The sequence below is a fragment of the Hippopotamus amphibius genome, chromosome 8 (assembly GCF_030028045.1).
Source record: "Hippopotamus amphibius kiboko isolate mHipAmp2 chromosome 8, mHipAmp2.hap2, whole genome shotgun sequence".
Taxonomy (NCBI): Eukaryota; Metazoa; Chordata; class Mammalia; order Artiodactyla; family Hippopotamidae; genus Hippopotamus; species Hippopotamus amphibius.
The window spans coordinates 101,511,294-101,538,854 of NC_080193.1; the positions used below are offsets into that span (position 1 = coordinate 101,511,294).

The following is a 27,561-nucleotide window of genomic DNA, read 5'->3' on the forward strand; positions in this document are numbered from 1 at the left end:
GCTCAAGGCTTCAGTGTGTCCCAGGGCGCTCGGACAGAGGCCGCTGGGCCTGCTTCCAAGGAAAAGCGAGCGGGAGTGCAGCAGCACCGGAATTTTCCTCCCTCACTCATTCATTCTCTGATTCACTGGTTCCTGGAGGCGGTTCCCAGGGACGCGCGGAGGAAAGGCGGAGCGCGGGCGGCCCCGGCTGGGTGCGGTCCGGCGCCTGGGGCAGGGGGTGAGCGGGGCGTGCCAGGGGGCGCGGGCGGCGGGCGCCCGGGAGGGGCGGGCTCGGCTGCCTGCGCCGGAAGTGAGTGGCTGGCGGCGGGCGGGGGGCTGGGGGCAGCGAGCGGCCGGGCGCGAGTCGGTCCGCCCGTCGGCCGCCCGTCCCTCAGCCCCGCCTTCTGCGTCTCAGCCGGACGCGGCGGCACTCGGATCCGCCACCGCCGCCGCGCGCTCCGCCCCGCCCCCGCCGCCGCCGCCGCCCGGTCGGTCGGTCGGTCAGTCAGTCAGTCAGGGAGCGCGCGGCGTCTCCGGGGAAGGAGCGCCGCGCCGGCTGGACGAGCGCGAGCGGCGGCTGCCCAGCCCGGGGCCGCTCCGGAGCCGGGCCCGCCGGGGGACCGGGCCGTTGCCGCGGTGAGTGCTCATCAGCCTCGCCCTCGGGGCCCGCCGGGCGAGGGGCTGCGAAGCGCTGCCGTCGCTCCCGCCTCCATTTTCCCGGCGCCCGGCCCGCCATCCGGGCGCGGTGCGGACGGCCGAGCCTGGGGTGGGGTCGCAGCTGGGGCCGGGGCTGGTTGGACCTCGCTCGGCAGGCGGCTGACCGGTGGGTGGGGGTCGGCGGGGCCTGGGCTGCACCCGGCGCCCCTGGGGGCCGCGACGGAGGGAGACAATGAGATGCAGGGCCGCCTGGGGAGGGTGCGGTTGGGCTTCTCCGACCCGGCACCGGGGACTGGTGGCCCGGGACCGAGGGAAGCAAAGGACTCTTCCCCCGACTAGCCACGGAAACCGGTGATTCGGTGTCTGGGGTTCCTCGGGTTTCGGTGCCCCCCATCTTTCGTAAATGAGTTCAGCGCAGAGATTTAGAAAGGCGGGGCGCCTTCTGTGTCTTCTTTATAATCAAGCAGGCTAAGTAATTGCTCTGTTGCTTTTGAGCCCATCTCTTCTTTCTGTGTCTGTGTGCATTCCCGCCGGAAATCCAAACTGCAGTTCATGCGGGGGGGAGGAGAAGGAAAGCAGTGTAATAGTATTAGGATGCCTTCGTTTTAAGACGGCTTGAAAGGTGTGATTTCTTATTCAGACACCGTCTTAGGGTGTCCCCACAGTGTGAGCCGGAAACCGCATAAGTCATTGCTTGTAAGCATGAAGACGTGGCTTAGTATGAAATAAGAGCTTTGGGGAAGGGTGTAAGCGTTACATCAAATGTGACTTGTCTACGTGCATCTCATATATTCTGTGGGAAGAGCAGTTGGGGAAATCCGAGAGAATTGAACGGTTCTTCCCTTAGCCTCCGGGTAAGGGTTGCTGTTGTCTGCAGCATTTGCCTTGGAGATGTGGAGAGCTGCCTGTGTGTAAAGTCCGCTGTAAAGGAACTGTAAAGGTAACCGGCTGGGGTGGGGCGTGGTGGGGGTATTAAAAGGGTAGTGGTGAGTCCCTAGGAATATTAAATTTAGCAAGTATTTATGAAATACCGAGTATCTGTTAGGCAGGGTGGAGGACATAAAGTGAACAAGACTGCAGCATATAGTGGTGGAAAGAGCTCTTTGAAGCCAGGGAAACCAGCTGCTCCGTAAGCACTGAAATTGGCTGGTAGTGTGATGTTAGATAAGCTATGAACTCTCAACAGTTCGGTTCTCTGTCGGTAAAATGAGAATAACTAAGACCACCTGCTTATCTCTCGAGAGGGTTGTCAAAGGATTAAGTGAGATAATATATGCAAAATGTCTAGCACGTTGCAGGGCACCCAGGTGTTTAACAAATGTTAATTCCTTTCCTCCCTAGCCTACTGCTCCCGAGATTTTCTTGGGGGAAGGTGGGAAAAGTGAATGTAGGTAATTGTAATGCAATGCATTATATAATAAAATGTTGAAGTAGAGGTGCAAAATAAGGAAGTGAAGAGGCGAGGGAATAATTCTAAATTGGGAGCACTGGGGGAAAATTCATGGAAGCTTCGGCATTTAACTGGAACCTTTAAGGATGGGTAGGATTTCAGCTGATGTAGATGGGGAGGGGGAGGACATTCCTAGTAGAGGTGGTGCTCTCCTTTGAGAGAGGAATTGAGGAGGAAGAGCAATGGGGGAAGGGCAAAATTAGAGACGCTCAAAGGCTTTTTTAGCTCTTGTTGAGTCTGACCTTCAAAGATTGTCTCTGTTATTTTGCTCTCTGTGTTGTGAGTTTCCCAGAAACCAGATCTAGCCTATTCAAGTAAGTACAGAAATGTCTACAAAGCTCAATACATGATTTTTTGGATGAGACATTTTGTGTTATTTGGACTGCTTCTCTCTTCTATTTGAATTTAATGAATTATTTGTAACTATTTCCTTATGATGAGTATTAGTTCTATTTGGTAGAAAAAGCCTCTGATATTTCAGAATCAGAGGTCTAAGAGTATCTAGTGAGTAACTGGCTGAAAGGTATGGAGTCGTGGGCACATATTGGGTGTGTCTCAAACTCTTGATCAGTATCGTTTGTTCTCACAGATATTTTAAGACTTCATTTTCGGAAGATTGTGTTTTTAACCATTGTCTTTGAAGATAATTAAAATGGCTTTTCTTTTGATTTTGTTACCTTTTGGTTCCCACCCCATGCATAATTATTTATTAGATTAACATGGTAGATGACTATCACTATTTTTCACAGATTCTTGAATACACATTATAAAATCTCATGACTTTGCCTTGGTTCTGAAGTAGTTGAATGTCAGCATTAGTATTGTTGATCTCAAACTCTTATTTTAGGAAAATTAGTATTAGCAAAACAAGATATGTGCCCCCAAGCAAATCACTTGTCTTGGACTCTCAATTCCTTTACCCGTAAAGTGAGAAATTTGGGTTCAATCACTGGTTTTCAGTCTGTTTTAATGAACTCTAGAATTTTGAGGAGGACCTTCAGAGGTTCTCCAGATGTTTGAGTTTAATCTCATTAAAAGTGTGTTTTAAACTCACAGTGATAAAAAGCAACTACTTTATGACATGTACTGTTTTAAGTGCTTTACTTGTATTGACTTCATCCTTGCTGTAATCCTATGATGTAGATTCTGTTAACATGTGAGAAAACAGGCACAGATTACAGAGTTTTAAAGTGGCAGAGTTGGGTTTGAAAGCAGGTGGCATAACTGTTAAGCTTGTGTTCTTAACTACATTCCTATATTGCCACCATAATAAAATAAATAACACATGCAGTCTTTTTATTGTGGTAAAATATACAACATAAAATTTAGCATTTTAACTGTTTTTAAGTGTACAGTTCAGTGGTATTAAGTACATTCACATAGTTATGCAACCATCATCACTGTCCATCTCTAGAACTTTTTCATCCTCTTAAACTGAAACTCTACCCATTAAACATCAACTCCCCACCCCCTTTCCCTCTGGCCCCTGTTAATCACTTTTCTACTTTGTGATTTTGACTACTCTAGATACTTCATATAAATGGGATCATGCAGTATTTGTTTTTGTTTTATATCTAGCTTATTTCACTTGGCATAATATCTTTAAGGTTCATCCATGTTGCAGCATGAATCAGAATTTTATTGCTTTTTAAGGCTGAGTAATATTGTATTGTATGTATATACCACATTTTGTTTATTCATCTGTAGATGGGCATTTGGTTGTTTCCACCTTTTAGCTGTTGTAATACTGCTCTGAACATTGATATACACATATCTACTTAAGTCCCTGCTTTCACTTGGTTTGGGTATATACCCAGAAGTGGAATTGTTGGATCACATGGTAATTCTGTGTTGGATTTTTGAGGAACTGCCACGTCATTTTCTATAGCAGCTGCAGCACTTTACAGTCCTGCCAGCACAAGGGTTTCAGTTTCTCCACATCCTTACCTCAGCACTTGTCATTTTCTGTGTTTTGGATGATAGTCCTCCTAATGAGTGTGAAGTAGTATCTCGAGGTTTTGATTTGCATGTTTCTAATGATTAGTGATGTCGAGCATCTTTTCATGTACTCATTGGCCACTTGTGCACCTTCTTTGTAGAAATGTCTAAGTCCTTTGCCGGTTTAAAAAATTGGGTTGTTTTGTTGTTGTTGAGTTGTAGCAATTCTTTATATACTCTGGATATTAATCTCGTATCAGATCCGTGATTTACAAATATTTTCTTGTATTCTGTTGGTTGCCTTTTCACTGTTGATAATGTCCTTTGATGTACAAAAGTTTTTCATGTTAATGATGTTCATCTATTTTTTGTTGCCTGTGCTTTTGGTGTACGAGAAATCATTGCCAAATCTAAATGTCATGAAGCTTTTCCCATGTGTTTTCTTCTAAGGGTTTTATAGTTTTAGCTATTATATTTAGCTCTTTGATCCATCTTGAGTTAATATTTGCGTATGCTTTTAGGTAAGGGTACAACTTCATCCTTTTGCTTGTGAATATCCAGTTTTTCCAGCACCATTTTTGAAAGAACTGTCCTTTCCCCATTGAGTGGTCTTGGCACCCTCGTGTACATATATATATATATATAATTTTCTTACATTGAAAACAATAGTGCTGTATTGGTTATTCTTGGTTAATTGGGGAGGGGGAGGAAGCATTCTTTAGAATAAAGCTTCTTTTACTATCTGTGCTTATTTGTGAATTTTAAATGGGTAAGGAAAGTTGTAGTTTGCAGTAAGCTTTTTCCAAATTCAGTCCTGTGTGTGTCTATTCGTATACAGTTGTCTAAACAATACATTACTATAGCATATAAACTGCCTTCCGTTAAATTACAGGCAAGACTCAAGCCCAGTCCTTTGGGGTATACTCATCCTGTGTAAGTCAATTTGTTTAATGACAAATGAACATATAACACTAAATCCTGGTATCATATTACAGTATATAGATATTTTATAGCTCATTGCAAGTTTTAGGTTTTTCTTGTTTACCTTGTAAGCAGCTTTTAGATCTTGTTACTAACTCGTGTTGAAAGAAAAAAATTCTTATTTAAAAAATTTCTTAAATCAATTTAGTTGAAGCATATCCTGAGACTGCAAAGCAAACCATTAAAAGCTACTAACAAAACGAAAGCTGCTACCTACTTGCAACTACTTATCTGAGTGAAATAAAACCAAAATTTTACAGAAATAAATGGGTTGCTTCGGTGTCAAGCCTGTAAACTGACATCTCTAACCCTCATTTGTCTCTTTGAGTTTTTAATAAATTATAATATATTTGAACCTAAAATGGTATTAGCAGTGCTTTTGCAGTTATATATATATTTGGCATGCTGCGTAAGATTTCTTCTGGAAAAGTCTTATTGTGAAGTAGTAGAAACCCCCCAGGTTATATGATGTCTAAGCTTCATCCCATGCTCTTATCACTGTTATTTTAAGATACAATATTTACCACACTTTTGGGCAGATGTCTTAAAATACATCACTCATAACTTATAAATTGACTTTTTAAAAAGTATATGTTCTGCTATTCGTAAAATGTATAGTTACTCTGCTTTTGCAGAGCTACGCGTAATGGAGAAATCAGAGAGGTTTTCTCCCCTCCAAAATAGAGAGGATGCTAGTTTAAGTGCAGAATACAAAGAATCAGTAGAGAATGTAACTTAAGGGAGCAGCATCTAAAAACGAACAGAAGGGACTGGGGTTTGTTAGGCTTGGAAAAGAAGGGTCAAGTCATCCCTCTACATGAGGAGAAAAGCAAGATTGCGTGGCACATAATTGATGTCTTGTCATTTGTGTAGCACTAAAAATGTAAGCCCCCGGTGAAGAATGGTGAAATATGGAGAAAATTAGAACTGTAAACATATTGAAGAGGCCCAAATATTGTAGAATTACAGTAGTAAGTAGAGTTTTGTAATTGTACTTGAAAATTGAATGCTTTTTTGGAAATTACTTTTAGAATGATCTTACTAAGTTTGATATGTGAAGAAAAGTGTTAGCTAAGTCAGTACAGCAAAATAACTAATAATGTGACTTGAAAATACAAATACTTGAAAATACTTGAAAATACAAATCTCAGATTGTATGTGCCTCTATCCATGGTTCCAAGCATAGTTTATTTTCCCTAATTTTTCTAGTCAAAATTCTGCTCATCCTTTGAGTCCCAGTTCCACAGCCACACACCTTTGTGAAGCTGTTTGATATCAAGTACAGAATTCATTGCCTTCTTCATTCCTCTAAACCTTACTTGATTTGCCCTATAATTACATGCTGTCTTAAATCCCCAGTTCTGGAGTATTGAACCTGGTTTTACTCATTTGAAATGTCTCTCAGTTCTTAAATATAATAGAAATGCAATAAAAAAGGTTTTAATGAAAGCCTTTATTTGAAGAATTCTTTAGAGTTGGTGTTGCATCTCTGAAAGCATCCATAAAAATCTAATGTTTATTTTATTTATAAAGAACAATTCTTTCTCAGCCTATTTGGTTTATTTTATAAAGTAACAAATGACTTTAGAGACTTGTGAAGGGAATCAGTGATCCCCTTTATCTGTGAATAGAGTGCTTTATAAATGTTAGTAATGGCTCAAAAACCTTTTTGTTTACCCTAAGTTTTTAAAATAAATACATATATTTTTAAAGCAGGCATAATGAATATAGTGCATTATGTTTGGAAAATCTTGGTTTTACTGCTTAGTAATACAAAAATTCCAAAGTCTGAATCTTAAATCTGTTTATTTTGATACTTTGGTTTTAATGCTTGTCTTAGCTAAAAGGCAGCTCATGTAGGGACATATTCCCCAAAAGAATAAGTGCCTCTTTGGCTGTACTTTGTAAATTGAGATACTCATTGTTTAATTTCTGTTCTTCAGTTATGCAGATTTGGCTAGCAGAGTTAACTGTTCCTATGCAAACCAGTGTGATGATTTACATTTATATGTTTTTAATAAATGTGTTCAGAATCCACAGAAACTATGTATGGAAGGTATTTAAAGAATTAGAAAATGGTTTCTCTGTTTTTAGAGTGTGCAGGTATGAGTATTTCAAGATGACACACATTGTCTTCTTTTGGAATACAGTTATTTTCTTACTAAGTTTTAAAATGCTCCATTTACCTTTAAGGTGCACAGAGGTTAACCATGTTTTTGTTTTTAAAAACAATTGCTAGGTAGCATACTGTTAACAGTCACTTAACACAGAAAGTCAGCAAATTTAGACTTTTTTTTTTGGTAAAAGATAAATGCTTAACTCATCATTAAATTTGACAACTCTTTAAAAATACTTTGCCATGAGACAACCAGTAAACCTGTTTGGTATAAAATACTTATGGTCACTCCTCAGCCACATCAATCACACCCTGTAACACTTGGTGCTTTTTCTGCTTCAACTTCTCTTTTACTGCAGTAGTTGCTTTTGAGGTTAAACCTTACTTCTTCCACCCCAACTTTCTTTTGTCGAGGTCAAAGCAGCCGCTTCATGAAGGATTATATAATGCAGTTTTTACATAAAATATTGTTTTTATTAAGGAAATCATTTACTGTAAGAATATATCTTCCCTGGAACACAAGTCTCTTGTAGCAGTTTACAAAAAGGTGTGTTCTGCTTTCTTTATTTCATTTTTGAAAAAGAATTCAGCAAATACTATTACTCTTCCCTCCAAATATTTAGAATCACTTAGTATCAGAATACTTAGATTACTTTACATATATGATGTGTGACTGACAGGTGGCCATAATGAACAGGCCAGTGTCATTTTGTATGTTAAGGATACACATATATTATATTGTATTACATTATATTGCACTTAAAATACATATGTGTATTAAGATAAAGATTAAGTATAAATAGAACTCCTAATATGTTGTTCTTATACCCTAATAGATCATCACTCATACTTCTTGGGTTATAATCACCTCCATCTTGGAAATCACTATATAGTCTTATTGAAGTACTGTTGATAATAATGTCTTTCCTATTAAGTTCCATTTCATAGTGTATCATATACTTGTATGAAGCCATCTTAAAAATAAAGCACTTGGGATAAGACATTCTGATTTTCTTACTAATTGGCGAGAAATGTTTGTGGGAAAAAAATAGGTAAATTTCAACAAAATGAAACCTTAATAAAGTTTATTCTTTACCACAATTGAAATTATTGGCTTATTTTAGAAGCTTAAGTTCTGATTTTACATTATGCTTTCAAGAATTAGTCAAGGTGAATTAAAAGTACCCGTTTAAAATTTAATTTAGTAATTCAGTAGTGTTGATAGACATAATTTTTCCCTGTCCATAGTGAGCATTTTTTGCCTCGAATCTCTAGCAAGATAGAAAAGATTTCCATAACTCTACCCTTTACTTTTCCCCTTCCTCTCTACTTCTGCAACTGCAGCCACAGTTGCTATATCACAGGTACATTTTGCCTGTTCTAGAATTTTGTATTAGTTGAATCATATGCATGTATTCTTTTATCTCTGACTTCTTGTCCTCAGCATGATGTTTTAGATCCATCCATGTTATTGTGTGTATCAGTAGTTTTTTTCTTTTTATTGTGGAGTATATATATTTAATTGTATGAATACTGAGTGTACCATAGATTGTTTATCCAGGTTCCTGTTGATGGGCACCTGGGCAGTTTCCAATTTGGGACTACTGCGAAGAAAACTGCCATGAATATTTTTGTACAAGTTTTTTTGTGGACATATGTTTCATTTCTCTTGGATAAAGGAGTGGAATTGCTAAGTCATATGTAGATGTCATTCTGCTTTTGAAAGACTGGTATTTGAAGAACAATATACACACGTATCATAAGTGTACACTTCTACAACCTGAATATTCCGGTATAACCAGTACACAGATGAAGGAGAAAGTTACCAGTGCGCCAGAAGCCCTCCTCATATTTGCTTCTCTGTACACCGGCCCTGTCATGGGTAGCCACTGCCTTGACTCCTAACTCTAATTTTGCTGTGAAGTTTTCTGGTTTACTTGTTTTAAAAAATTTTTTTTCTACTTTATTGGGGTATAATTTCCACACTATAAATGCACTCATTCAAGAATACTATTTGATAAGTTTTCATACACCTGTGAAGCCATCACTGCAATCAAGATAGGGAGCATTTTCATTATCCTCTGTTTCGTCACATCCTTTTGCCAGTCATCCTGCCCCCTACCTCTCTCTCCTCACAACCTGACACTGTAGATTAGTTTGAATTTTCTAGAATTTGAGGTATGGAATCATAGTGTTCTCTCTCTCATTCTCTCTATCTGGTTTGGCTTATTTTTATGCAAAATAATGATTTTATTTTTACAAGTCTATGCAAAAGTGTTTATCGCCAGACTGGACCACCCAATAAGTTACACGCACACAGGGACTCAAAGGTTATTGCACAGCTTTTCAGCAGGTCTATTCAGGACCAAGCGGCCATCTTCTTCACAGCTGGGCTTCGAATAATGTTTTGGAGAATAATGATTATAGATCAATATAATAGAATAATGATTTTTAGATCGTTCTATATTGTTGCTTGAATTAGTTCCACTTTATTACTGAATGGTATTGCATTGTGTGTATATACCACATTTTGTTTATCCATTCACCTGTTGGTAAGTATTTGGGCTGCTTTCATTTCTAGCTTTTACTAATAAAACCGCTATGACATTTTGTACAAATGGAGACAGATATATGTACACATATATCTTCATGAATATGTTTTTAATTCTCTTGGATAAATACTTTGAGGACATGCTGGGTTATAAAGGGTTACATGCATTTTTTAATTTTTTAAGGAACTGGCAAACTTTTCCAAGTCTGTATCATTTTGTGTCCAACAGCATTATATGACAATTTTAATTACTCTGCATCCTAGCACTTGGTATTGTCAGTCTTTTTCATTCTAGCCACTGGTATGGATACATAGTGATATCTCATTGTGCTTTTAATTTGCATTTCCTTGATTACTAATAATGTTGAGCAACTTTTCATGTTCTTATTCACCATTTGGGAAGTGACTGTACAAGTCTTTTGCCCATCTAAAAAACTGGGTTGTTTTATCTTTTTTAAGTTAGTTGTAGCAATTCTTTATATGTTCTAGATACAAGTCCATTATCAGATATATTTGTGAATGTTTTTTTCTTAGTCTGTGGCTTGCCTTTTTATTTTTTTAGTGGTGTCTTTCAGATAGCAGAAGTTTTTATATTGGACTTCATCAAAATGATCAGTATTTCCTTTTATGGTTAGTGATTTCTTTGTAATTTCTTCATAATGTAATGATTTCTTCCTAATAAATCTTGGCCCACACTAAAGTTGCAAAGATGTCTCCCTGTGTTTTCTCCTAGGAGCTTTATGATTTTAGCTTTCACATTTCAGTCTATGATCCATTTTGTTTATGGTGCGATGTAGAACCTCCCCCATCCCATATTTATACAGTATCTATTTGTTCTAGCCTCATTTATTAAAAAAAAAATGCTTTCCATTTTGTCAGTTATAGCTCAGTAAAGCTGAGGAAAACTCCCTTTCCTTTCCTTCTTTCTTACTTTGACATCTTTGTTGAAAATATTTGACAATACGTGTGGGTCTATTTCTGTACTCTCCATTCTGCTACATTGATGTAATTCTTCTTTTGCTAGTACTACATTGTCTTGATTACTTAGCCTTATAGTGAGTAAGAAGTCAAGGTGGTGGAAACCCCCCAAGTTCTTTTCGCAGATTGTTTTGACTGTTTTATTTTAGGTCATTTGCCTTTCTATATAAATCTTAGAATTAGATATTGGGATATGGGTTGTAATTAAATTGGATACATAGTTCAATATGGGGAGAATTGGCATGTGACAATATATTTTCCAGTCCATTAACATGGTATATTTGTTCATTTATTTAGATCTCTTATTTCTCTAAACAGTATTTTATAGTTTTCAGTTGGCATAGAATAAACACTGCTTGCTGTCCTATTTGTATCATTTTTTTTTACAGCCAAATCATACTTTACACAAGCTTATTTTTATGATATAAGTAAAGATTTGGTATGGAAATTTTCCATTTGATAACCTTATCTAATGCATAGATGAAGGGACCACCTATTCAGATGTGACAGTGCTACAAATAGAGGAGACTGAAACATATCTTTAGGAACATTAAAGCAAAAGTTTACAGCTTTATAGTTATTGGCATAATTCTTTTGACTTGTATGGTTGTGGATATTAATATTTAAAGAGGCTTGTCTTTATTAACATAGTCTGGTATTTTTAGAATCAGAAGTAAAACAGAATCTTATCAGTTTAATTGGGGCATAAGTTATTTTTTCTTTTTTATCATTTAAAGAGTTTTATTGAAATACAATTGACATACAATAAACTGCATATACATTTTTTTCTTTAAGAACTTTTATTGAGATACAATTTACATACAATAAACTGCATATATTTGAAGTGTACAATTTGGTTTTTTTTTTTTTTCTTATTAGTAATGTATATCTGGCAATCCCAATCTCCCAATACATTCCCCCTTGGAGCATAAGTTCTTAACAGAGGATTTTTGAATTTACATTTTGCAGTTTACCTTCTTTTCTTCCCCCTTTCATTAATAATACTAATGGAAATATGCAACTCTTAGAAATGTATAAAGAGGAAAATAAACCATAATCCTACCAGCCAGAACTGATTACAGTTAAAATTTTTGGTATATTTTCTCGTGTGTGCATGCATGTACACACGCACATGCGCCTGTTTACACAGCTCATTATCGTATGCATAATTTAGTCTTTCATTTAAATGCTTCTAGCACTAGCATTTTCCCATGCATTAAATGGTTTATGCATAATTTACAACATCTGCATTATAATCCAGGATGGACAATAAAACACACTTGAATTTACTCAGTTTTTTTTTCCTTGTGGGATATTTAGTTGCCTTTCCCCTCCGTGTGTGTGTGTGTGTGTGTGTGTGTGTGTGTGTGTGTGTGTTGTGTGTGTGTTTAATATTTGGCTTTAATAAGCATACTTGTTCACAATCTTTCTCAATATTTTGAATTTCTTTCTAACATTGTTTTAAATTTGGGAAAATTTTAAACCACAGTTTAAAATATGATAGACACCTACATACTCATCACCAGGAGTAATCAGTTGTTTATATTTTGCTTTAAATAATTTGTTTAAGGACAAGTAGCAGATAAAACAGAAATATTCCCCCAGATAATTAGTGTTTTTCTGGTGCATATTTTAGTGCATTTAATAAATATGTGTCCATAAAATTTTACTTATTACTGTCTGTGCTTTTGAATTTTATATAAACAATAAATTATATCTTCTAAAATTTTCATTTTTGCTCAGCTGTGTGGTTTGAAATTATTTGTACTGGCTCTTGTAGATCTAGTTCATTCTTTTTATCAGAATAAGGCAGTTCTTCCATTCCCTTTTTGTGGAGGGATAGTTAGATAGGATGCCATAGTAAACATCCTTTTACATTTCTCTAGGTGCTTGTCTCTTGTGTGTTTGGACATAAGAGACACTTAGAAGTGGTATTTGCAAGATCATAAGATACATAATCTCCAGAAGGCTCTCCAAAGCGGTGGGGAATATATGTCCCTACCAGCAATGTTCTCATTGCTCCACATCCTCCCCACCCCCGGGTTTTTATCAGACTTACTATTTTTGCCAACTTGATGAATAGGAAATGGATGATGTTTTTTCCTTTAGTATGTTTCTAGGATTATGGTTATTAGGATAAGAAATACAAGGTTCTGTAGCATATTCAATGAAATCTGTTATCCTTGTATTCTTTCAAATGTCCATTAAGAAATGTTTCTAATCATACATTAAAACTTTTAAAGAGTTTTGAATAAAAGCATTGTTGTTTATGTTTATTCACAGTGGAGTATAAGTGTTTTGTCTCAAGAAGTATTATCTGTCCTGGTTGTAAGACTGATATTGGAGAATTGCCTAAGATGCATTAACTCTTATGTTGTGACATCTGTGTAGATAATTTAGATGATTATTTGGCTAACAGAACCCTTGACTGATTTTACTTCTTGTGAGCTTTTTGGGGGAAAATTTTATTTTTTAAATCATGCACAGTCAAGTAAAAATGTAATATCCAGTTATATATTTTTCTCATTTCAACAACTATTTGATGACTGTTTATGATATGAGTAGAAATGATTTACTCTGGAAATGCTAAATGTATTATTCTTACAAAAGTTGTCTTCTCTAACCCTTTTCCCTACTGTGTGTGTATGTGTATAATAAAAAACATTTCCAATTTAAAATGTTGTAACATGTAGACACATTAATTTTAAAAGTAAAGAGTATAAAAGATGTAAAAGTTCTATTTTCTTGTTGGAAATTGTAATAAAACCGCCTGAGGGCAGGGACCATGTCTACCCTTTAAATAGTTATATATATTCTCTATGTTTATCTGTAGAGTGCCTGACTCATAGTAGTATTTCATTAAGTATTTGTTGAATGAACAATATTATTTCTTGTTAAGTAGTAATCTTAAGTGAGAAAACCTAGATTTCTGTCAATATTTATTTATTTTAAAAGATTTATTATTAATTAATTAATTAATTTATTTTTGGTTGCTTTGGGTCTTCATCACTGTGAGAGGGCTTTCTCTAGTTGTGGCAAGAGGGGGCTACTCTTCTTTGTGGTGCAGGGACTTCTCTTTGTGGTGGTGTCTCTCCTTGCTGAGCACAAGCTCTAGAGTGCAGGCTCAGTAGTTGTGGTGCACAGGCTTAGTTTCTCCTCAGTATGTGAGATTTTCCCAGACCAGGGATCGAACCCGTGTCCCCTACACTGGCAGGCGTATTCTTAACCCCTGCACCACCAGGGAAGTCCCAGTTTTTAGTCTTTTTTTTATATATAAATTTATTTATTTATTGGTTGTGTGGGGTCTTCATTGCTATGCACAAGCTTTCTCTAGTTGCAGGGAACAGGGGCTACTCTTCGTTGCAGTGCTTGGACTTCTCATTGCAGGGGCTTCTCTTGTTGCAGAACATGGGCTCTAGGTGCACGGGCTTTAGTAGTTGTGGCACTTGGGTTCAGTAGCTGTGGCTCTAGGGCTCTAGAGTACAGGCTCAGTAGTTGTGGCACTCGGGCTTAGTTGCTCTTCGGCATGTAGGATCTTCCTGGACCAGGGCTGGAACCTGTGTCCCCTGCATTGGCAGGTGGATTCTTAACCACTATGCCACCAGGGAAGCCCCCAGTATTTATTCTTAAATAGTAATATGTAAGCTTCAGTCTTTCTGGTCTTCTGAGTGAGAAGCATGCAGGTAACAACAAAAAAGTGGTAGTTTTTATTATAAAGAAACTCAACTCCGAGTCTGTTTTTAACTGAGAAGGAAAGTTAACTTTTTAGCTTAGAATTTACTTGAAGCCCCTCTGCGTGATTTAGGTGTATTTTAGCCTGTGAATGTCCAGTTCCCTCTCCACGACTTCCAACTTTACTACCTCATGGTCTCATCTCTCTGCTCCTATGTCTTTGCCCCTAATCCCTGTGGGCACAAAGCTCTTTCCTTTATGAGCCAAGGGTCTCATAAATTTAGTGACTTTATCGACAATTTGGAGGTTTACAGGGGAGAAATCACATGCAGCCTTTTACCATCTTACAGCCTCTGTACCCCATCTGTGGCTACTTTCCCCAGACAGCTCTTTAGACCTGCCACCCTTTTTATCCTGTAGAGCTTTCTCAGAACTTTAGTCCCCCACTCTCAATGTATTTTTCACAAGGAGTAGCACTATGTTGTATTGTCTGTTGCTGTGCAGTGGATCACCCCAGAACTTAGCAGCTGAAGACAGCAGCAATTCATTTTTTTAATTTTTTTAAAATTTTTTATAAATATTCAGTTTTATAAATTTATTTATTTATATGATTGGCTGTGTTGGGTCTTTTTTCTGTGCACAGGCTTTCTTTTAGTTGCAGTGAGTGGGGGCTGCTCTTCGTTGTGGTGTGCAGTCTCCTCATTGCCATGGCTTGTCTTGTTGCGGAGCATGGGCTCTAGGCGTGTGGGCTTCAGTAGTTGCAGCACATGAGCTCAATAGTTGTGGCTCATGGGTTCTAAAGTGCAGGCTCCATAGCTGTGGCACACGGGCTTAGTTGCTCCGCGGCACATGGGATCTTTCTGGAGCAGCGATTGAACCCGTGTCCCCTGCATTGGCAGGCGGATTCTTAACCACTGCGCCACCTAGGAAGCCCGCAATTCATTTTATTATTTCGAATGGTTTTGGGGGTTGACCAGGCTTAGATGGTTCTCACTGGGAATGTCTCCTGCAGTTGCAGTTAGGGGCAACTGGAGCTGGAGTCCTCTCAAAGGATTCCTCACTTACCTGTCTGGTCGTTGAAGCTGGGGCTATGGGCTAATTTTTACACTTAGCCTCCTGTGGCCTGGGCTTCCTCACAGCATGTTGGGTTCCAACAGCAGCTTTCCAAGAAAAACAGCAGGTGGAAGCTGTTAGCACTTTTGGTGATCTAGTCCCAGAAGTCACTCAGCATCACTTCCTCCTTAGTTCATAGGTTCCCCACCAAGATTCCAGGGAAGGGAACATAAGCCTTTACCTCTCAGTAGGAAGAGTGTTAAGGCAGATTGTTGTGAGAAGAGCAAACGAGACTGGGGATATTGTTGCAGTCATTTGGAAAATATCATCTATCTTACCACATCAAGCAGGTTTGCTGATCCCCAGCTGAAATTCTGGTGAACAAAATTTTATCCACCTTTTCTTATCTGAAAAAATTTCATTACAGATGATGAGGAAATTATAGATATGTTCAAATGCCACTGCCTTTAAGAATGAAGTTTAAAAAGTAATCTTTAATCCTGCTGTCACTGTTCATTGGAGCTTTTGAAATGTGCAAACGTGCAGACTCCATCCTAATCTCCCACTAATTAGAAGGTACTGGACAGACCTCAGGCATATATTTAAAAGCTTCATGGCAACTATTGAAGAGGTTTCAAGCCTTCTTCCTGCACTCCACATGTATTAACCTCCACCACCACCTTCCTGTTGACTCACTAACATTTTGAAATTTCCCTCCTCTATTCAAAATATATGATATCAACAGAAAACAATGGTAGTCTATACTAGAGTGCTGAATAGAGTGATACGACTGTAAGTAAAATGTGATTTAAAAGAGCACATACATGCTGTAACCATCAGAGCAGTTTCATAAAAAAAAGTGAACTTAAATTGGATCTTGAAAAATAGATGAAGCTTAGATATGTTTTGTATTGATGGGAAACACTTCTACTTAATTGGTTGTGAACATTTTTTTATTGAAGTATAGTTGTTATGAGTATTATCTTTAATCATATGAACAGATATCTTGGAGATGTTCAAATGGATCATTTTGCTCTTAAATGTGAAGATTAAATGCAAGGTATCTCTTTTTTTTTTTTTTTTAGCACTTTCATTCTTTTAATTTTTTTATTTTTTTGGGGGGGGGTACACCAGGTTCAATCATCTGTTTTTATACACATATCCCCGTATTCCCTCCCTTCCTTGACTCCCCCCACCTCGAGTCCCCCCCACCCTCCCCGCCCCAGTCCTCTAAAGCATCTTCCATCCTCAAGTTGGACTCCCTTTGTTATACAACAACTTCCCACTGACTGTTTAGGGGATCTCTTTTTGATATAGTAGATGTTTCTATTTTGCTTATCTGTTTCAGACATGGTTTAACTAAGTCAAAGGCATTCCTCCCTGTGATAGCCTCTGAAAGACTACTGTACCAGTATATCATTTATTTCTATGCCCAAATTATTGAATCTAATTTTAAGGAAATCTGCCAATGGTGTTTAAACCCTTTTAAATGTTTTCATCAACCACTTTCTTAAATAGAGAAGTAAAGAAAACATCATTGATAGAAGCTGGGCCACAGTGAAAATAGGTAAGCCCTCAATAGATGTTACCTGTGCGCCAGACACTGGACTGAGTGTTTAATGTAGATTATTTCTTATATGTTTTGCTGTAAGGATGTGGGATGATTTTACAAATGAGGAAACAGATTTAGGAAGATTTAAGAGGACTAGTACAAGTTCATGGAGCTATTCAGCATTTGAATCAGGTAATCTAATAACTTTCTAGGTCTTAACCAAATGAAGTTTATTTTCTTCAGCTAGGAATGTGTATGAAACAGTGACAGAAGAAAGGACACCAGCTTAGCCAACTGTGAAATGGCAAATTGCAACCAAGAATGTGTTCTTTTTTGTCTATTGTGGATATGGCGCCAGTCATGTGAACCTTTTAGCCGTGATCAAAAACAGTGCACCAAACTTAGCACTACCTGACTGTTACTAGATTTGGCCAGTGTGGTGTGATGAGAATCACTGATACTCTGAAAAATCGGCACCCCCTTCCTTTTTTTTTTTTTTAACCCCACATGCTGTTTAGCCAAAACTTATAATGGTTAGGTGTTATTACTGGTTTCTTTAAAGTTGTAGGAAGATTAGTGAAGTTATTGGGTTTTATTTTTTAAAAATTTAAATTTAATAAAATTTTAATTTTTTTGTTTAAATTTTGAGAGATTAATAAAGAACAGGTGTATGTTTTTAATCTCTTTCTGAGACTTTCTTTGAACTTCAATTTCCTCATTATAATAAGATGGAAGTGATACCACCTGTTTTTTCAAACTAGAGCAGTGTACTCCCAGACTCCCCCAGGGTGTGTCTGTGCAAATGCACACAGGGTTAGGGGTTCAAAGGGATTGGGAATGCAAAGCCACAGAATAAATGTCACCATTATCCTGGAGCTCTAAATTGTCTTAATGTCTTGTTTTAAACACTTTTTCTATTTTAACTTACAGAACAGAATGTGAAATGATATGAATTTTTAAGGTAAGGTAGTTGAATTCAAAATAAATTTTAGGTGTACAGCAAGCCCAGTCCATGTTGTTCATTCTGTCACTGGCAGCCACCTTTCATACTTCTTGGAATCCATATTTTGTTTTGCAGTAAGTCGAATTTAATTCTGTCTTGTAATTATGACCATTTCTACTGTTCAGACAAATGAATAGATTCTGGGAGGTAAAACCAAAACTCAGAAGAACCCTAAAAGTATTAAATTATTAGAAGTCAAGCACCCTGAACAAGTTCTAGACTTCTGCTGAGACTTCATTTGTGTTGGGATTTGGGCTGCAGTGAAGGAAAAGTGGACTCCTCAAGCCTCTCCCTCCCCTTAAGCAGCATGTAAGAGTAACTGGAGAAAAGGTACTTCATCTCTGGAATTAAGACTGAGAGAGAAGACTGATAAATCTGAAGGGAGGGGTGGAGAGAGACCTTTGGGTTTAACTAGTCTTTTTTTTATTTTTTTTAAGAAAATGGGGCCTAAGGAGTTAGCCCATAGTTTCTGCTAGTTAGTGGCAGAATAAGAATTTCCAGTCTCCTGACTCCTTATCCCAGATGGCTTAGGCTAAGAACATCCTGCAGACTTCCCTTAAACAAACCACCCTTTCAGTGGTATTAGATATGAAGGTTCTGCTCTTACTAATTCATATTTAGGGCATAAAAAAGATTTACTTACTTGAGTTTTGTTGTTAACCAGAGTTTGTGTTAAAATGTTAGAGGATGTTTATTTAGCATCTGTTGTTTAAACATCCCACAAACTTGTTCTGAAAATTTCAAGTAAGTATAGACTCTCTCCTCTTTAACCAAAACAAACTTGACCATCAGTCTTATCTGTTTCCATTTGTGCCTGGTTAATGTCAGGAATAATGAGCCATCTCTGGTTGGTTTTCTAACTCCTGCCACAATAAAATCCTAAGATACACCAAGATGGAGGAAGAACTGCTGTATGTAGGATTTACTAGTAAAGAGATTTCTCCCCAACCTTGAGTTTCTATTCAGAATTCTGGTTAATTCTAAACATTTTTTAGCAACTGTATGAATTTTGGATTTTCATATGTAGGAATTAGGATTAGCTCCTTTGAGGGATACTGAGAGAGGGAAATGATGGAACAGAATGAAGAGAATCTATAAAGTGATGGTATATAAAGCAGGTTGCAGAATAGCATTACAGAATTTTAGAATTAGACCTTGGAAAGGAGAGAAAGGGAAATGAAGTTGAGAGAAGATATACATTGTGATAAATGTATTGATAAACTTCCGTATACTTTGAATTGAATAATTTGCTTAAGACTAGTTTGAGGTAGGTTTCTGTCATGTGCAGAAACCCTTACTAATACTCATTTGTTAATTTTTAAGCTGTTGAATCAGATCATATCCCTATAAAACTATTCTCCTGAAACTAAAATGCGTTGTAGAATTTTGTTTTTTCTAAACCATTCCCCTGTTATAGAGAAATTAATTTTAAATGTGTTGGTTCCTTTAAGTTAGTATTTTTGAGAGCTGGATAAATTAGCCACTTTTTTGTTTTTAATAAATGCACCTTTAGCTTTGAGTCACCTTAAATTAGATGTCATCTTAAATTTTAAGTCACCTAAAATTAGAAATATTTAGCAGAAAAAAAGTTGAAATTCAGATAAAGAATTGATTCTTTGGTAGTTGCTCTGGGGTGAAAAATGAAAACCGTATGGTCTCTTTCTAGAAGCCTGCAACCTGGTTGGGTGTGGAGAGTGATAAGGCAAGTGCACAAATAACCACCACACAGTACAAAGCTGATTAGTGATAAATGCCATAGAGAGGTACAAAGTTCATGGGCCTCTCACAGGAAGTAGTACCTAATGCTTTTTCTGTTAAGCACAAGCACAGTGCTTAAACTTTTTTTTTTTAAGTTTCCTTTAAGATATACATACATAACATTCACTTTTTTAGAGTGTAAATTTCAGTGGGTTTTAATATTCACAGGTTGTGCAGCTTTACCACTATTTAATTCCAGAATAAACTTTTTTAAAAATTCAAATGTTTTTAGCTATGGTATGCCCTCTAGTTCTCAGGCTCTACCACTCCCTACTGGTCTACATCTGCCAGCCTGTGGTATTTATATTGGCCACCTGACTCCTGAAGGCCATTTAAGTTTGCTACCAGGCTTGAGGAGTTGTTTTTTCTAGCTTCCTTTACCTTGGAAGCAAATGCCAGCATAACCCTGGGGATACAGGTGTGGGGAATACTGGCAGATGTCCTGCTGAGCATCCTTTTTCCCACCTTTGTCCCTTTCCCCACTCTACCCTCTGTCTCCTTCAAGAATGGTCCCCACCTCTGCTGCAGCCTTTTGAGAGGCATGACTTCTGTTGCCTTTGAGAGGGCTTCCTTGGAATAAAATCCAAGCTTCTTTTCTTGGCTAACAAATCCTTACATGATCTGGCTTTCTCTTCTCATCAGACTAATCTGTCTGTTCCATGAAATACCAAACTTGTACCCTTTGCCTGGAATGTTTGTCTCTTTGATCTTTGCATGTCTGATTCTGTCTTGTCATTCATATCTCATTTTAAATATCACTACTCAGAGAAGTCTTCCCTGGCCATTGAAGCTAAAGCAGCTACTTGCTCACTTTCCACATAACTGTAATTTAATTATCATCACAGTTGTCATGGGTCTGATTTTGTTGCTGTTGTTAATAATTCTCTCTCTTCACTAAAATGTAAGTTCAGTATTAGTGGGTCTCTTGTTTGTCACATGTATAACTGCGTCCTGAGCTTCTAGAACAGTGTTTGGCACGTAGCATGTGCTTAATGCATTTATTTGTTGAATAAATAGTTGCTTTGAACTATGGCTCCTGCACTGGTTCATCTGCCAGTATGATTCTGTCTATTTCTGTCTTACAGCAATTTGCCAGAAATCTCAGGTCCTTTGATACCTTTGCCATCGCCAGCTCTCAGTGCCTTTATGAGTTAATTCCCTTTTGTAATTATTTCTGTCATTTCAGTGGGGTGAAATGTATTGTCTGTCTTTTGACAGGTTGAGGTGTTTTAGGTTGAAAACATGAACAAAAGGCCAGGTTAGAAAAGCATGGCTTTTTTTTTTTTTTTTTTTTTGACAATACTAAGTAGTTTAGGTTGATTGAAGGGTAAAAAATAAGGTTGAAATTTTAGGTTGAGGCCATGTCAGAGAACGTCTGAAATCATTTGATGAAGAGTTTGTACTTAATTCAGAATGTCATGGGGAACCCTTGTGGGGTATTTGAGCAGAATCATGACATGAAAAGAGTTTTTTTTAAGGAAGATTGGTCTGACGGTGATGAAGTAAAGAAGAGAAGTCAGTTAGGAAGTTACTAGACTAATCTAAGGATGGTTCATTGTGAATCTGAACCAAGACAGTGGTCAACAAAATGAAAAGGAGGGCAAGGAGTTAGAGAAATATTTATTTGAGCCTCCTGGTGCTGACACTGATGAATTGCTCTGTGATAATTACAGTTCTGCAGTGTGACTTTTATTTAGATGGATTGGTTGATTGTACAGGGAACTGTATTGAATGTATCTTCTATCACTAACGTGTTATGAATATCTTTCTTAGAATTTTTACATTTATGAGGGAGATGAAACAGAAAGCAGACATCTCAGCTTTGTTGAGTTGGGGATATTTGGTCAACTCTGGCACTTCATATCTCTGGATGTTGGCAAGAGGTCGGGGAATATGTTAATGAGTAATGCAGGGTGGTACAGGTGTTTCACTGTTTAACTCCCTTTGTTCTCACTAAATGTAGCAAAATTTTAAAGATCAAAACATCTTTTAAAAATCCCATCTTAAAGTCTGTATTTAGCTTTAGTCTTGTTATTCGATTAAATAGTAGTCTTTGATTTAGAGCTGAATTCTGATTTCTTCCTGACCTACTTGTGATGTTAACCAGCTGTTTTGTGTGTGTGTGTGTTTTTTTTTTCACTTAGTTACTTTATTTTTACATCTGAAGTTTGGAAATTATTGTCTTTTGCCTCTGAAAGAATTATCTGATGAATAATTATTTTTCTAAGATGTTAAGCTTTTATTTCCATTAAGTAAAACTAATTTTATGATGACCAAAATAACCTTAAAAAAAAGTTAACTGACAACCTAGTGGCAGGGCAGGAATAGAGAACAGACTTGAGGACACAGGGGGTGGGGGTGGGGGGTGGGAGCTGCAGCGTAGTGAGAGAGTAGCATTGACATACACACTACCAAATGTAAAATAGATGGCTAGTGGGAAGCTGCTACTGAGCACAGGGAGATGAGCTTGATGCGTTGGGAAGACTTAAAGGGGTGGGATAGGGAGGGTGGGAGGGAGACTCAAGAGGGAGGGGGTATGCGGATATATGTATACATATAGCTGATTCACTTTGTTGTACAACAGAAACTAACACAATACTGTAAAGCAATTATACTCCAATCAAGATAATAAATAAATAAATAATTTTTAAAAAAGTTAACTGAGTAAACCAGGCCAAATGCAATTTAGGAACGGTAGCACATGTATACATAATGAAAACCATATGTTGGAGGAGTATGCAAGTGTTTTTTAGGTTTTTAGGTTAAACTGCATTATTTTATTTGATAAAAATGTTTTCAGGTATGTTTTTCTCTTTATTTTTGAATTTTTCTAACTAAACTATAACTTCCTGAGGGTAGAGACTGTTCTATCTCCCCTCCCTCCCTTCTCTCTCTTCCTTAATTTATTTCGATATAATTTTAGACTTAACAGAAAATTTGTAAGAAGAGTACGAACAACTCCCATATTCCCTTTACCTAGATTCACCTATTGTTTACATTTTGCCTAATTATCATTGCTTTCTTTCTATATACATATTTACACACACACATATATTTTTTTCTGAGCCAGTTAAGAATCAATTGCAGACACTATGCCCCTTTATGGCTAAATTCTCTAGTGTATGTTTCCTAAGAATAAAGATACTATCTTATATAACAGCAGTAGTATTATCAAAATCAGGAAACGCAACATTGAAACAGTACTATGATCTAATCTACAATCAATCCATAGTCAGATTTTGTCAATTGTCCCCATATTGTCCTTTACAGCTATGTTTATATACTTAACATATTTTCTCTGGGTCCAGGATCTAGTCCCAGTATCAAACATTGCATTTAGTTGTCCTGTCTCTTTAGCTTTCCTTTAATCTGGAACATATCTTCAGCCTTTCTTTGTGCTATTGGCCGTTTCATTTTTGAAAACTGCAGGCCAATTATTTTATAAAATGTCTCTTATGACTAATTTGGGTAATGAATTTTTGTCAGGAGTACCACAAAATGATAATGTGTCTTCTCAAGCACATCATTACAGGAAGCATAAGGTTTGCCCCAATATTGATGATGTTTGATAATTTGGTTAAGGCAGTGTCCCTCCAATAATTTGTGGGCAATACTTTGAGAACATGTAAATGCCTCATCAGATAGTCACCCACTAGTTTTAGCATCTATTGATGGTTCTTGCTTGAATCAGTTGTTACTACAGTGGTTGCAATGGTGATCTTCTGTTGTTTCTTCTGTGTTAATCAGTTGGCATTCTACTGTTAGGAAGAACTTTCTCCCTTATGTTTATATCAGTATAGATTCATGGATTCTTGTTTTAGTCGATGGGTTATCCTTTTTTCTGTCATAATTTATTTTGATGCTTAAATAGCCCCAGAATAGGCTCCTGGAACCTCCCTCCCCCCACAGGCTGGCTCCTTTGTCCTTATGACATGTCCCCATCTTTATTGAGCAGTTTCTGGCACGAGATGTTCTAGGGGCTCATCTTGTTATTTTCTCTGCCCCAGCTCTGGAATCATTACTCCAAGGATCTCTGGTTGCTTTTTGGGTAGAATATGTGTTTGGAAACCAAAAACTGGGAACTATGTGTTCTAATAGCTACTGGGGTATGTGTCCCTTTCAGTGGACATAACTATAAACACATATAAGCATAATCTGCCTTTATTTCTACCCCTGCCTTTAGCTCTATCTCTTTAAAACCTTGCATTCATACTGATGATTCAAAATCCAGTGTAAATGCTGCAGGCTACAGCTGCCTGTCAGTCTTCCTTATTCCCCAAAGTATGTGCTGCCTTGAGGGTCTGTATTTCCTGCTGTGAGTTTGGCTGTCTTATAGGAGAATAGAGCGAAAGTGCAGAAAAACAGTAGTGACCCACCACCCTAATGAGGCTTTTAATAATTTCAATACAGTATCTCCTGCCCAGGAGAATAGTAAAGTTGTAGCCTCTACTTTCAGTTGAACCTGGAGAGTGCATGAACAGTATTAACCGTCTCGAAAGATAACTACATGCTTATGTAGTGTAGCAGGAAAGGTCCCAAGTGTGGAGCAGAATGAGCAAGGTGAACATCTCTTGAAGCAGATGTGGAAGCCATACACACACGTGAATATATATATATATATATATATATATATATATATATATATATGTGCGCGCATGCACATGCACACACCCACACCCACATAGTGTATTAGTTTTCTAGGGCTGCTGTAACAAATCACCAACACTGGGTGGCTTAAAAAAAACAGCAGAAATTAATTTTATCACAGTTTCTGAAATAAACTTGAAAAGCTAGAATATAAATTAAAGAATGTTTGTTACATTTATTAGTTTTTGGTTTTGGTTTTCAATTTTTGTTTATTTTTTAGTTGCTCTCTGATTTCAGATTATGGTTTGTGGTATACTGTGTAATAAGTAATTATAAAATTGATCTTTAGAACATCTATTTCTGGGAATGTTAGAAGTTTCTTTGTAGAACATTGAACTAAGATTGTTTTTTCCACTTAGATAAGGAGTTCCTGTTTGGGGTTTAGTAGATTAAGAATATCTAGTATTATGAAAATCCATTGTAAATAGAAGAATGACTATGGTTCATCCTGTTCAAAGAATTTCTTTACTAGGCACTGTATTTAAGTGCTTGATAAATAAAACATTAAATTAACAAAATTGCCTTTGATTTGACTTTTAGCTCTTAGGCATTATAACCTCTATCAACTGTTAAAAGAGCTCTTGTTTGTTTTTATGTTTTTTTATATGATCTTCTAGAGGATGTGTTAGTTACATCCTGGGTTGTCACAAAACAGAGACATAAATAGAGGAGTAGGCATAAGGGTGTGAATCACCTCCCCTAGTGTTTCTCTTTCCTCTGGGTGAGGAGGGGTTCAAGGTGGCTGGCCCAAGAATAGTACACCTCTGTATTTATGAGGGAGGTTCAGTTCCATGTGGAAACTTTATAAAACTTAGTTCCAGGTGTCAGCTCATTCCCAGAGGAGGAGGCCATGCGGGTTCGCTAATGGCCAATGAGTTTACTGGACGTGCTTCTGCAAAGCCTTTGGATGATATAGTACTTTCTTTCTTTCTTAGTTTTTTTCAATACTTAGACCATAACTTCCTTTATGCACAGGCCTACAAGAGGAACTTTGTTCCTAGAGAATTTGTTAATTAAGCTACCTCTGTGTTTACCATCTTCCCCACAGTTAGGATTAATGTTCTCTGAAGTCACAGAAGATATTTTTTGGTTTCTTTGTATCTTGCACAATGCTATTTGTAGGCAAGGTACTTTGAAGTGTTGGACCCCAAGTAGAACTTGGGCCTTTTCTGTTGAGGGCAGCTAACCTCCAGAGAAAACTTAATTGATTGGATAAACAGAAAGCAACTTTTGATTTCTTTTTTAAAACTCATCTGCTTTATAAATTAATAACAAGCTATATAATGATACATGTTTAAGAAAAGGCTCACACTGGAAAAGGATCCCCAAAAAAAGAACCCAGTGTGTTCATAGAACATAGATATATATAAATAAAAGAAATATATCAAGCGTGGGAAATTCAGAATTTTGGGAAAAATCAGTTTAGGTTCTCAATTCCACATTTTGTGTGAAATTAAGCTACCTATGTAAAATGCAATAATTACAGAAAGGAATGAATAATAAAATAAAACTAAAAATTTATATAAACAGTTATCTTATTTCTGGGTGGAGAAACATTTACTGAACAAAACAGTATAAGAATGTTTTTCACTATTTGTACATTTGATAACTTAAAAAAAAGTTTAGCAGTCTTAAAAAAAACAAACCTGTGCAACAAAGTTAAAAGGTAAAACCTGAGGAAAATGTTGCTATGCACACATTTACATGATTCTGTAAAGAGCTCATGTAAATTCAATTGGTTTATTTTATCTTATCTTCTCCTCTTCTTGTTTTCAACCAACCTTGCCTTTATACTGTTTCAGTTGGTTTATTAAATTTCCAGCTTCCATTTGGGCAGTTTACACATGCTATGATTTAGTTCACAGCAGAACTAAGTTAGAGTTGTAGGTCCAGAGAGAAACATACCTCTTGGTGGCCTCTTCAGATGAGTAGTTAATAGTCCATCCCCCACAGTTCTCGCTTCATTTTACATTTTGTGGTATCCTATTTCTCTCCTTTTCCTTCTTAGCTCTGACTTCCTCCCTCCTTTTGATGGGTTCTCTTCCTCTTTTTTTGCTTTACTAAATTTAACAGAGTTTTTTTTCCTGATTGTTTCTTTTGTCTGATTTAGGTTTCCTTCCTCTTGTTTTTATTTTGCAAGAGTTGTATCTTGTGCAGTTGAGGGCACTCCTTGAACCTGGAAGTCTTCATAGCCCCCCTTCTTCAGTGCCTATTTTTCTTTAGAATTATCAGATTAGAGCAGCATAGGAGGTGTTTTTGTGATAGAGCTACTGAAACATAACTGGACATAAAGAACTGAAATTTAATTCTAAATAATTCTGAGAAGAAGCATGGAACTAGTCTCTTCCATGGAGGAGGAGTCATTGGGGTATGTTAATTAGGAGACCCTGATGCTGCTGAGTTTCTTTATGGTCTTTGGGAGTATTTATTTGAGGTTGTTCTGCCTTTAACCAAATTGTGGGCATGCAAAACTGCATTACTTTTGTCTTGGAAGTCCTCCCAGTAATTATAACACGGTATTGCAGTTCTCAGACTTGTGTGGGCATAAGCAATACCCTGAGGGGAACTTGTTAAAAATGTCCCACTCCTGGAAATTAGTATTCAGTAGATCTTGGGCAGGCCATTTAAAAACTGATTTTAAGAAGAAGCATCCCCCGCTAATTTTGATGTAGGTCATCAGCAGACCACAGTTGGAAAAACATTGCTGTATGGTATGAAGTCCAAACTCTTTGATATGGCTTATGTTGCTCCTACCTCCTCTGTAGCCCCATTTTCTGTGGGTCTGTACCACACATCCTATGCTTCAGAAATGTTAAGCCACTTAGAGTTCTCAACATGTCTTAACCTTCTCACACCTTTATATACCCTGGCATATGCTGGTCCCTCTGCTTACAGCCCCCTTCCCCATCTCTACCTTGCGCGTTCATTCTGCAGGTCTCTGCTGAAGCATCACATCTTCCCTCTCTCCTTCTCAAAAGGAATTAAACTACACTCATAGTAGTAACAGCTCTGCACTCCTGTATTCTGAGTTTTCACATGGTTTATAAGTATAGAGTACTTTTTTACAAAAAGCAATTATTCTTTAAATACTTTTACGAAAAGCAAGTATTTTGAATTATTTTTGAATTTTTGAATTAAAGGGACAAAAAGTTTGGTAATAAATAAGGCACCTGGCTGTATACCATGTATTTTTCTTGGCATTCTTAAGTATGTGACTTGTGTAAGT

General features: G+C 37.5%; 1 protein-coding gene across 7 annotated transcripts in view; it reads left to right on the forward strand.

Moving 5' to 3' along the window:
* The first annotated feature begins 264 nt into the window (after window positions 1-264).
* Window positions 265-27,561, forward strand: part of RAPH1 (Ras association (RalGDS/AF-6) and pleckstrin homology domains 1) — a 128,932-nt gene continuing 101,635 nt past the window's right edge. For 3 of the 7 annotated variants that reach the window (XM_057745792.1, XM_057745793.1, XM_057745794.1), the window contains exon 1: window positions 265-615. The gene's annotated coding sequence lies outside the window, so the exon portion shown is untranslated. The remainder of the gene's footprint in view (window positions 616-27,561) is intronic. The other 4 variants (XM_057745797.1, XM_057745798.1, XM_057745795.1 and 1 more) reach the window with 3 other exon arrangements.